The sequence below is a fragment of the Lycium ferocissimum genome, chromosome 9, assembly GCF_029784015.1.
Source record: "Lycium ferocissimum isolate CSIRO_LF1 chromosome 9, AGI_CSIRO_Lferr_CH_V1, whole genome shotgun sequence".
NCBI lineage: Eukaryota > Viridiplantae > Streptophyta > Magnoliopsida > Solanales > Solanaceae > Lycium > Lycium ferocissimum.
In genome coordinates, this window is record NC_081350.1 from 12,249,968 (window position 1) to 12,261,486 (window position 11,519).

The 11,519-nt window shown below is 33.7% G+C and overlaps 2 non-coding genes across 2 annotated transcripts; both read right to left on the reverse strand.

Annotated features, from left to right (window-relative positions):
- Nucleotides 1-6,513: 6,513 nt before the first annotated feature.
- On the reverse strand, nucleotides 6,514-6,647 carry LOC132032275 (small nucleolar RNA snoR74). The gene has a single exon (XR_009408415.1). It is a non-coding gene; the product is annotated as a small nucleolar RNA snoR74 (small nucleolar RNA).
- Nucleotides 6,648-6,686: 39 nt separating this feature from the next.
- LOC132032246 (small nucleolar RNA R24) lies at nucleotides 6,687-6,788 on the reverse strand. Its single transcript, XR_009408392.1, has one exon. It is a non-coding gene; the product is annotated as a small nucleolar RNA R24 (small nucleolar RNA).
- Between the last annotated feature and the right edge of the window lie 4,731 nt (nucleotides 6,789-11,519).

The window sequence follows — 11,519 nt, forward strand, 5'->3', positions numbered from 1 at the left end:
CAAATACTCAAATCCAAACTAGATAAAACCAAGGTGTCTCAAACCAAGATACTACTCTAAATCAGACTAGTCAGCACCAACTAGTAAGAACAATACCAACAAGAAAATCTAAAAGGTCTAAACAACCTCCTATATGGATGAAGGACTTCATTACACCAAACACAACCTCAAATACTTAGTACTCCATAGCAAATTACATATCCTATACAGGACCTACACCAAAATATCAAGCTTATCTAACTACCTTTTCAAAGGTTACAGAACCAAAAAACTATCTTTGAACATCAAGGACCCCAATTGGTTGAAGCTATGAATGCAGAAATCAATGCATTACAAGATAACCACACATGGGATATTGTCAACTTACCTGAACGAAAAACTCCTATAGGGTGCAAGTGGATTTACAAAATCAAGTACAAAGCATCAGGTGAGATTGAAAGATTGAAGGCTAGATTGGTAGCCAAAGGTTATAGTCAAAAGGAAGGTATTGACTATCAAGAAACCTTCTCTCCAGTTGTCAAAATGGTGACAGTAAGATCTGTTTTATCTATTGCATCTAGCAGGCATTGGCACATACATCAAATGGATGTGTACAATGCATTCTTGCAAGGGGACCTACATGATGAGATTTACATGGACCTACCACAAGGATTTAATAGCCAGGGGGAGTGCAAACCTATATACAGGCTGATTAAATCCTTATATGGTCTAAAACAAGCACTAAGACAATGGAACTTCAAATTAACTGAAGCTTTGGTCCAAATGCAGTTTCAACAATCTCAGTTTGATCACTCATTATTCATAAGGAAGACTGATAAAGGTATGATCTTAGTATTGGATTATGTAGATGATATGTTAATCCTTTGGTGATCATGTGGAACAAATAGATGAAACAAAACTGGCACTACAACAAGCCTTCAAAATGAAAGACTTGGGAGAGTTAAAGTACTTTCTAGGAATAGAATTTGCAAAATCAAGTAAAGGAATACTAATGCATCAAAGGAAATATGCATTGGAACTTATATCTGAGCTTGGTCTATCAGAAGCAAAGCCTATAAATACTCCTATTGACTGTAGTACAAAGCTCACAACAAAAGAATATGATGATCATGTACTGGAAACACCAAAAACAGATGATCCAGTGATACAAGACATCAGTTCCTACCAAAGACTGATAGGGAAGTTACTCTACCTTACTGTTACTAGACCTGACATATCCTATAGTGTACAAACCCTTAGTCAGTTCCTACAACAGCCCAAGAAATCTCATTTTGATGCTGCACTCAGAATAGTTAGGTACATCAAGATTCAACCAGGCCAAGGTGTACTACTATCTAGCAACTCACAAGAAACAATATCAGCCTATTGTGATGCAGATTGGGCTGCATGTCCACAAACTAGGAAATCAGTCCTTTGGTTATCTAGTTAAATTTGGAGAATCCCTGATCTCATGGAAGTCAAAGAAGCAGTCTACTATCTCAAGAAGCTCTGCCGAGTTTGAATATAGGAGCCTAGCAGGAGCAGTAGCAGAACTAACCTGGATACTTGGTTTACTTAAAGAGATTGGGATCAAAATCAACCTACCAGTAACAGTATATTCAGACAGCAAATCTGCCATTCAAATAGCAGCAAATCCAGTTTTCCATGAAAGAACAAAACACATTGAGATAGACCTTCATTTCATTAGGGAAAAAATTCAACAAGGACTTGTGAAAACTGAGTACATCAATACAACAAACCAACCAGCAGATATACTTACCAAGGGCTTAAACAGACTATAAAATCAACACTTATGTTCCAAGCTAGGACTCCTCAATATATTCACAGTTCCTAGCTTGAGGGGGTGTGTTGAACAGAACAAAGAAGAAAGATCAGGGGTCAAAGTGTAAATTCTGGAAATCAGGAAGTTAGTTATTAACACTTCCTAAAGTTAGTTAGGAAGCGATTAGGTTCTGTTGGTAGTGAATTGATTATAGGTTAGATTAGAGGGATTAGTTAGTGATTTAATCTTCTATATATATACATCAACATGTATTGTAAATGATCACTTCATCTATTATATTAATGAAAGAAGATAAAATCCTCTCTCTAAAACTACCTTCTTCCTTCTATTCTTGTGTTCTTTAATATTGAATATTATTCTTCTCTTCATTCTTCCTAAATCACAAACTTCTTCAAAATCACTAGTCAGGTTTTTTTCTCAGTTTGATTTGATTCGGTTTATCGGTTTGGTGCCGTTTGTCGGTTCTTTTGTACACCCCTACTCACACCAATCATTTTATCGTATTATGTTAAACACTTCTCCTTGTATTGTGTGTAGCAGCTCTACTTTTTTCACTGGTTTGCATCATTTAAATATATCAGATTGTTTGGAAACGTTTTTCTCTATTAAAACATTAATTTTGGGTTAATTTTCTTTAATATATTTTCAACTTTATTTATTACCGATGGTCCAAAAAGCGAACCATAAGATGCTTTTAGATTTTTGCACATTTTACATAAGCTATCGTCATGATTTGTTTCTTCCTTTTCGAAGTCAAATGGAATGCTACTAACCAATCTTATTTTCACCTTTTAATGCCAATTATCCTTGCAAAGCAGCCGCCTCTAACTTTAATTCCGTCACTTCAAAGGTAGAGTTAAAGTTCTATTTATTATGGTGTAAAAATATTTAATTAAGTAGTTCATAATATAATTACTGATAAATATACATAATAAATGTTAATTTATAAATTTGTAAAACAAGATAACTAATTTATTATCATAAGTTAAACTTCATTTACAGTGAAAAATACATTTTTTATATCATCAATGTATGTACAACTTAAATCCTCAGAAAAAGAAATTCTAACAGTACATATAGCTTCATTACTATTTGTCTTTTTCTCCCATTTTTCCATTTTTTTTTCTACGCGTTTGTTGAGAGGGTTATGATGTCCTTTTCCACCTAAATTTTGCTAAATTTTGTAAGGTAATTAACATCAGTTTCACACGATCTCAGCCAATATTAGAAGAAAAATGACAACTAGTCCATAAATAAACTAAGCAATGAGAGAAAAAGAAAAAAAAAAAAAGAGATGAGAGAACTGAGGGTTAGGTTCGGCTATAGACGAGTTGAACTAAAGAAACTAGTTAACTGAAAAAGATTTTTCATGTGAAACAATGGCATGTGGGAGAAATTGATTATAACTATGAATGCAATTACTTCCTTGTTTCAACGTCAATTTAGTCGTTAGACTACATAATGCTTTCTTGTCCTTTCCCCCACCTTTCACTAGTGACCAATTTAGAAACATCTGTCCCGAACGTACACACACAAAAAAAAAAAAAAAATCATGTTTTATACATCAGGATGACAAAAGAGGGGTGAATTGGGTGGTTATGACTTTTTAAAATAGAGATAATTTCAGAGATTTTCTTGCACGTTTGGCTTCATAGCATCGATTTTCCTTGTGATTTAATTACCATATAATTATTATCTTTCTTATTTTAATTTTTTCTTACAACTCCTTTTACTTAATTATTATTAATTTTTTAAAAATGTGATAAGACTGGTTTGCGCTCACTCTTTTAAAATCAATTTTGCAAACATGATGATGGCGCACATTAAAGCCTCATCTAGCACAACTTTCCATCATTTCATAGAAATTGAATCTAATATGACTAATGACTTCTCCTTCTTTTTGTCCTTTTATAGTGCCTTCTTTCTTTACTTCTTTATCTGCAACAGGCTGCATTTTTTGCTTGTCTATTTGTTCTGTCACTCTATTTCTTTATTCCAGAGTGAATCATGCTTTATCCCCCTAACATTTAAAGGTTGGAAAGGATATCCCCACATATTGAATGGAAACGATATCCTCTCTATCTAATATTTTCCGGTGAGAATCTTTTATTTTTAATAAAGATCTTTTTTTCTTTTTCTTTCTAGAATTAAATACAATATATAACTCTTATTATTGTCTCATTCACCTATTCCGATGAAAACATGTATAACAACTACTTGAAAAAACTGTTAATAAATTTCAAGCTAGATGTCGTTGGTTTTTTTTTTTTTTTTTTGAACTAGAGGGCCAAAATCTTAATTATTATACAATCTAAATACAGTCTAGTATCGTGCAGCGCGGCGAACGATATTAAAAAACACTAATCTATGTTAAATTGTGATGTCGCTTGTTTGAGGACATTATATCATAATAAAATGTTAAGTATAATCTAATTTTCGATATAATACACTCAAATTAACGATATTTCTGTGAAATTAAAGTAAACAAATTAAATCTTTTTAACTATTATTTGATTGAATCTTTAGATTTAATTCATAATATATACACACACACACAGAGACACATCTATATACAGTATATATATATATATATATTTACAAAATATGACGAAACTTTCTCTTGTTATTTGTCATAAGATATATTGATAAATTTTAATAATTACTACTTAGCACTATTTTATATAAGCAATTGAATTATCTTCTTTTGCTGTTTCCAGTCCACAAATTTTGTGTTTTAATTTTAATTGTTAATATATATATATATATGAGTGAATCCACTTTACCCCCCCCCCCCCCCAAAAAAACATTTAAGGGTTGGAAACAATACCCCCTCACATATTGAATGTGAACGATAATCCCCTTAACCAATATTTTCCGGTGAGAATAAGTAATTAATTTCAAAAAAATAATAAAAAAATCACTAACCTAGCCATTTGAATGAGATTTAATCTTTATTAAATCTTACCTGTATTTTTCTCTATATGTCCAAGTTTTGAATCATTCGTCTCTCTCTCTCTCTCTCTATATATATATATATATGCGTATATATTAACAAATTAAAATTAAAACACAAAATTTGTGGACTGGAAACAAAAAAGAAGATAATTCAATTGCTTATGTAAAATAGTGCTAAGTAGTAATTATTAAATTTATCAATATATCTTACCACAAATAACAAGAGAAAGTTTCGTCATATTCTGTAAATACTTTTCTCATATACACATAGTAAGAAAAGTATTTACGGAATATATATATATAAAGATTCAATCAAATAATATTTAAAAAAATTTAATTTGTTTACTTTAATTTCACAAAAATATCGTTAATTTGAGTGTATTATATTGAAAAATTAGATGATACTTAACATTTTATTATGATACAATGTCCTCATACAAGCGACATCACAATTTAACATAGATTAGTATTTTTTAATATCGTCCGCTCGCGTGGGTACTAATACTAGACTGTATTTAGATTGTATAATAATTAAGATTTTGGCCTTCTAGTTCAAAAAAAAAACCAACGACATCTAGCTTGAAATTTATTAACAGATTTTTTCAAGTAATTGTTATACATTGTTTTTATCAGAATAAGTGAATAGGACAATAATAAGAATTATATATTGTATTTAATTCTAGAAAGAAAAAGAAAAAAAATCTTTATTGAAAACAAAAGATTCTCACCGGAAAATATTAGATAGGGGGATTATCATTCCCATTTAATACGTGAGGGATATCCTTTCCCAACTCTTAAATATTAGGAGGGTTAAGCGGAATTCACTCTCCTCTTTTTAGTTATAAGGCGGAGAGAGGGAGGCAACTGAAACTTTTAGAGTCGAGTTTACACTCTTTCCTCTCCTTTCGAGAAGCTTTTCATAACCGTACTCAAGTACCCTTGCAGGGGAATCCACTTCTGAGCAAATCTTCTTTCCGGTCAAGCTTAGACCTATCTTCCTTCCTTCCATAAAGAAAGGGGTTGTGAGTCTTGCCAATTCGAAAGTGCCTTCGACGGAAGTCTTCAAATTCGTATCATTAAAAAGCATAACACTGTATGTATGGAAGACTTAATTGTTTTACAGCTATATGTAATTCCAGTTAAATGTAGCAGTTTCGCATTAATTGAAATGTAATTCAGCTCAACCTATTTGAGTTCAGAAACATGTATATGAAACTTATTAATTAAAGAACTATCACTACTATTGTCCAAGCGAACTCCGATATTATTTTTTTGGTGTTACCTATTATTTACTACTACAACAACAATGGGTATTGTAACAGTAGCTATAAACAAGATTACACAAAAATACTGCTCCATTGTCCTTGGAAGCAGGGACAGATTTAAAGGGGCCGAGGGTGTTCTGGTGAATACCCGAAACAAAAAATTATATTGTATATGTAAGGCAAATTTTCTGTATTTATGTACATATATTAATTTTTGAACAATCTACACAAATGTAAAAGGTTAGCTCAAGCATCCAAGTGTTCAAGATTGCCTGTAGCATCTTAAGTTTGATTCTCATTGACAACATTATTATTTATATTTAGCTTTTGTTATTTTTTTCGAACCCTCCAAAATAAAAATCATGAATCCGCCACTGCTTGGAAGTAGGTGACCCTGCAGATATTACCTCACTTGTCCCTGAGGCAAATCTAAAAAAATTACAAGCTGTTAAATATAATGTTGTAACAACATTAACACAACATTGTGATCCTAAAATTATAGTTCAAAGAGTATGTATCATCATTTACTGAACCATTCCATCATAGATAAGTCAAGTGGTTCACCCAATAACAATGCAGTTATGATGTCCCTGAATTTAACGAGAGACCCATTCACAATAATGGCAATAGATCCCTGCTTTTTTCATCAGGTTTTAAATAAAACTAAAATAACATAACATATGAAAGCTCAGAAGCCAAGCGTAAAACGCAAATTTCATTGAAGATCCAAGCTGATCCAAGCTTTAAATAGATCTTCTTACATGTTAGCTTCTCATCATAGCAAAACAGAGTAAAATGAATAATAATTTGTAAAAATGTGGCTACTATTAATTTGAAGGAAAGCTTAGGAAAAAATGACATCCTCCAATCGTGATAAGTAGCAATTGTATAGGCACCGTGCAAAAGGTAGTTTTTCATTGAAACAAAAAAAACACCTGTTGTCTGAAAATGCCTCATACAACAAACAAAATTGAAGACAAATATATCCAAAATATTGTATCAAAAGAGTAAAATTAACTCTGATGGATCTTCATTTTGGATAACGATTTATTTAGGCTTCATGCGGCAGTCGGGTTACCATTAAGCAGGCACCTGCTGCAGACTCTTTTTTGAAGCCAAATGACATGAATTAAATCTATAAGAAAACAAAGAAAGAGATGGACTTGTTACTTACCAACAAGAAAGGAGCCTTGTATTGTTGAGCTGATGATTATTTCAGAGTGGAGTTCCTAATGTATATATAGTGTCGTTTGCAGAAACCCTAATACGGAAAAAGTTTTAATTGCAATGAAGGACAAAACTTTTGCAGGTCTTACACATTGCTACAGCTCTTTCATTGGTTCTGCGGTTCCAAGGCCCAACCGTGTCATCAATGAAACAAGAATTTGAACAAATGGCCCTCCCTTCCAGATTTGCTAATACTTTTTTTTTTTCACCCGGTATCCGATATACGCATTGGAGCCGGACTATATCCTGATTTAAGTGGTCGTTTGAATATAAAATTTGTGATATTTGAAAAGAAAAATTAGTACGTATTTAATTTCAAGTTTAAAATGGTATTTAGAAATTGAAGCTGTATTTGAACATGAATATAACCTGGAGTTGTTTTTGAATTTTTATAGTGATAATTGTGAAATAGCTTTTTTGGAGTTTTTCAAATTTCGAAATTCAACTGGAAAATTGTAACAATTTTATGACCAAACAATTTTCTGAAATAAAATTTCAAAAATTTGTTTTTATGAGCTAACGAAAAATTATCATATCTTCGTTCACATCCATTCTCCTTTTTGTACAAGATGTTACTTGAGAAGTGTTCACCGTTCGGTAAGAAATCGACCCAACCTGATAGTATTTGTCTTGGTTTGGTTTGATGTTAAACCTTCAAAGAAAAAAGAATGGTTTGCTTTGGTTAATTTAAAAACGAAGAGAAAACCAATCCAAATGAATAATTATATACATAATTTTTATACTTAAGTTTATAAAATATAATTTTAAATATTTTGTATAGTTTTCATCAAAATTTTGTATTTATTGTCAATTTTCTGCAAGAAAGTGCACGAATACCCTATTTTGGTTGCTCCACTTAAGTTTTTTATTATATAACAAGCCATCACCTTTAGGTTGTGAGCCTAAGATGTGGGGGGTTTGGTTTGACCTCTACGATGTTATATTATAAGTGAATAACTTACAATGACTAGAGGGGAACATGGAATCTTACTGTCTACAAAAGGATTGACAAAGCAACCTAAAGGAAGGATTAGCCAACAAATCAGTATCCTTCCATACTATACAAAGCAAATCAACTAACAAAGAAATTAAATATTTCAAATCTACTCCTAAAGGTAGGTAGTTGCCACTAATCAAGTTGAATTAGCCCCTTAGCTTCTCTTGGCAAATTCCTTTGAGAGAAAATAATGTCCTCCTTCCACTTGTTGATGCCAACTTAGCAATATAGTCTGCTACTTTATTAGCTTTTCTAAAGCAGTGTGAAATCTGGACTTCAGTCCTATTGTAAATATAAGCAGTTCTCTGAATAATCTACTAAAGTTTCAGGTTATCAGTGTCCTTTTTGAGCAGCATGTTAATGATGATTTGAGAGTCTAATTCCAATTGAAAGTTGTTGAAACCACTTTGTATGCACCAACTAACACCATATTCTGCAGCCATTGCCTCTGCACAGTTGTAACTATCACATTCCATAGGAACATAAAATGTCATAATAACATCACATTTACTATCTCTCAGAAGACCTCCAATGCCTGCTCCATTTGTTCTTTAACAAAGCTTCCATCAGTGTTCAGTTTTACCTTGCCATTGACAGGTTTAGCCCAACACACAGCAATGTATGTAAGAACTGGACTGAGCCTTTCTATTATATCACAGATACTAAGCCAGTTGCCATCACAAGTAACTGTAGGAAATGCCACACTAATTGCAGCTTTGGTGTTCTAAATGATTTGCAGCTCCATTTATAAATTGAATTTCTTCTGCTCTTCTAACTGTGATGCATGTTGCGAGATAGAAGACTCATGCATGGATATGAAGTCTTCCATGTATGAGATAACCTAGTTGACTTACAATAGGTTTTCCTAGTTTTCTAGCTTAAGTGTGCGTACATTGTATACATATTAGGAGTGTATTTCCTAGTTGTTTACTACTTAGGACTCTACAATTACTGTGTATAAATAGAGCTAAATTACTCGATCAACTCATCAATAATACTCAACCTTCTCTCATCTCCACGGCCGTGTAATTCTACGGTATCGCAGCATTAAACACACACAACTACGTCGCAAAAACACATTATCAGTAAACACAACAATGGCCTCAAACTTTGCCTCCTCTTCCTTGTCCCTCTCGCTTCCTCACCGCATCACCTTATGGTCGCTTGCCCTATCAAGCTAAAGCCTACCAACTACCTTATTTGGAGAACTCAAATCATGCAGTTGATGCAAGTCATGAAAGTGACAAAAATAGTCCATGAAAACAAGCCTAAGACAGGTTCATCTGAGGTCAAAGATGCTACTGGAAAGGTGGCGATGAAAAGGAGAAGGAGAAGATCTCTCGAGAGCTTGATTGGGATGAACAAGATGTTCTTGTGAGGACTTGGATATCGTGAACAATGACCGAGGAAAGTATGTACCTCATTGTTGGATGCAACACTCGCCAAAGATGTGGGAGTGCTTGGGAAGCCTACCTTCAAGCAACAAAGGATAAAGAGTTCCAACTTAAGCAACAACCGCAAAACATTAAGTTAGGGACAAAGAAACTTGATGAGTATTTGAAAGAATTCAAGGGCATATGTGATGGCCTTCGTCGCTATACACAAGCCGACGATGAAGATAGCAAAGTCATTAACTTGCCAGAGGTCTAGGTTCAAAGTATAAGACCTTTAGACCGTCATGTTGGGCAAAGGTCCATATCCCACATCGAATGAATTTGTCAACTCTCTTAGAGGTTTTGACATGAGGGAAGAAGAGAAGGAGATGCCACAATGAACTATAATATGGCTTTCACTACACAAAGAGGTAGGGGAAGAGAGAAACTATAATCAGAAGAGGAAACTCCAACTACAATTCAAGAGGAAGGGTTTCAGACCTGCAGGATGTGCTACCACAAACCAAAACACTCGGAATAACCAAGGCATGCGGGGTTCAAATAATGGAAAAGGAAGAACTAGTACCGAGGCTGTCAAATTTGTGGAAGAAACAATCATTCAGCCTTGAAGTGCTTTTTACGGATGGGACTACTCGTATCGGTCAAGAAAGATCTTCCTCGTGCCTTGCGTACCGTCAACTGCCGCGTAATCCTACAAAGTGAGGATGAAGCCATGTATATGGACTCGGGTGCCACTACACACATAACAAATACAACGGGTAACTGTCTCGATCTCCACACTTATAAAGAACCGATAAAATAATTATTGGGAATGGTGCACAATTAGATATTACACACGTTGGCAATACAAAGAAATCGGGATTGCATATTAAGGATATACTTGTAGTTCCTAACATTGCAAAGAAGCTTCTATCGCTAGTAAAATTGCAAAGGATAATTGTGCAAAACTTGAGTTTGATGAGTTTGGTTTTTTTGTTAAGGACAAGAAGTCGGGGACACTGCGGCCAAGGGACCTAATACAAAAGGACTATATCAACTGGAAGATAACAACCTCTATGCCTTAGCAGCAACACAGGATTGGAAGAAGTCAGAGAGTATTTGGCACTCTAGATTAGGTCATCTTAGTTTGAAGTCTTTAAAATTATTGAGTAGTAGCAAGAATATTGATGCTAGAAGTTGGAACAAAGTGCCTAATGTCCGTACTAGGCATTTGTCATTAGGGAAAAGTTGTAAACTTCCTTTTGATTCAAGAAATAAAATTGAGAAGTTTTTTTACATAAGATACATTGTGATCTTTGGGGTCCGAAGACCGATTGTGTCCTCTCAACATATGAAGTACTATGTGGTTTTGTGGATGATCATACAAGATATACATGGCTTTATCCCTTAAGAAAGAAATACGAGTTTTATGAAGTGTTTCTTAAATTCCAAAAGATGGTTGAAAAACAGTTTTCTAACACTATTAAGATATTCCAATGTGATGGAGGTGGTGAATTCATTCGGTCGAGTTTGTCAAGCACTTGGAAAACTCGTGGTATTATCGAGCATATATCTTGTCCGTACACCCGAGAACAAAATGGCATATCCGAAAGAAAACATAGACATATAGTAGATCAATTGACACTTTTGTTTCATGCTAGATTGCCTCTCGCTTTCGTGGGTTGAAGCCTTTTGACGTGTTTTTGATAAATAGGATGCCATCTTCGGTTCTAAAGAATGAAGTTCCTTTTGTGAAGTTGCATGGTGTTGAACCGTACTATAACAAAATTTCGAAAGTCTTTGGTTGTAGGTGTTATCCTTATATAAAGGGACAAAACAAATTTTCACCTAAAACATACCCTTGTGTGTTCATTGGCTATTGATCTACACAAGGGATATAGATGCTATCATCCACAGAC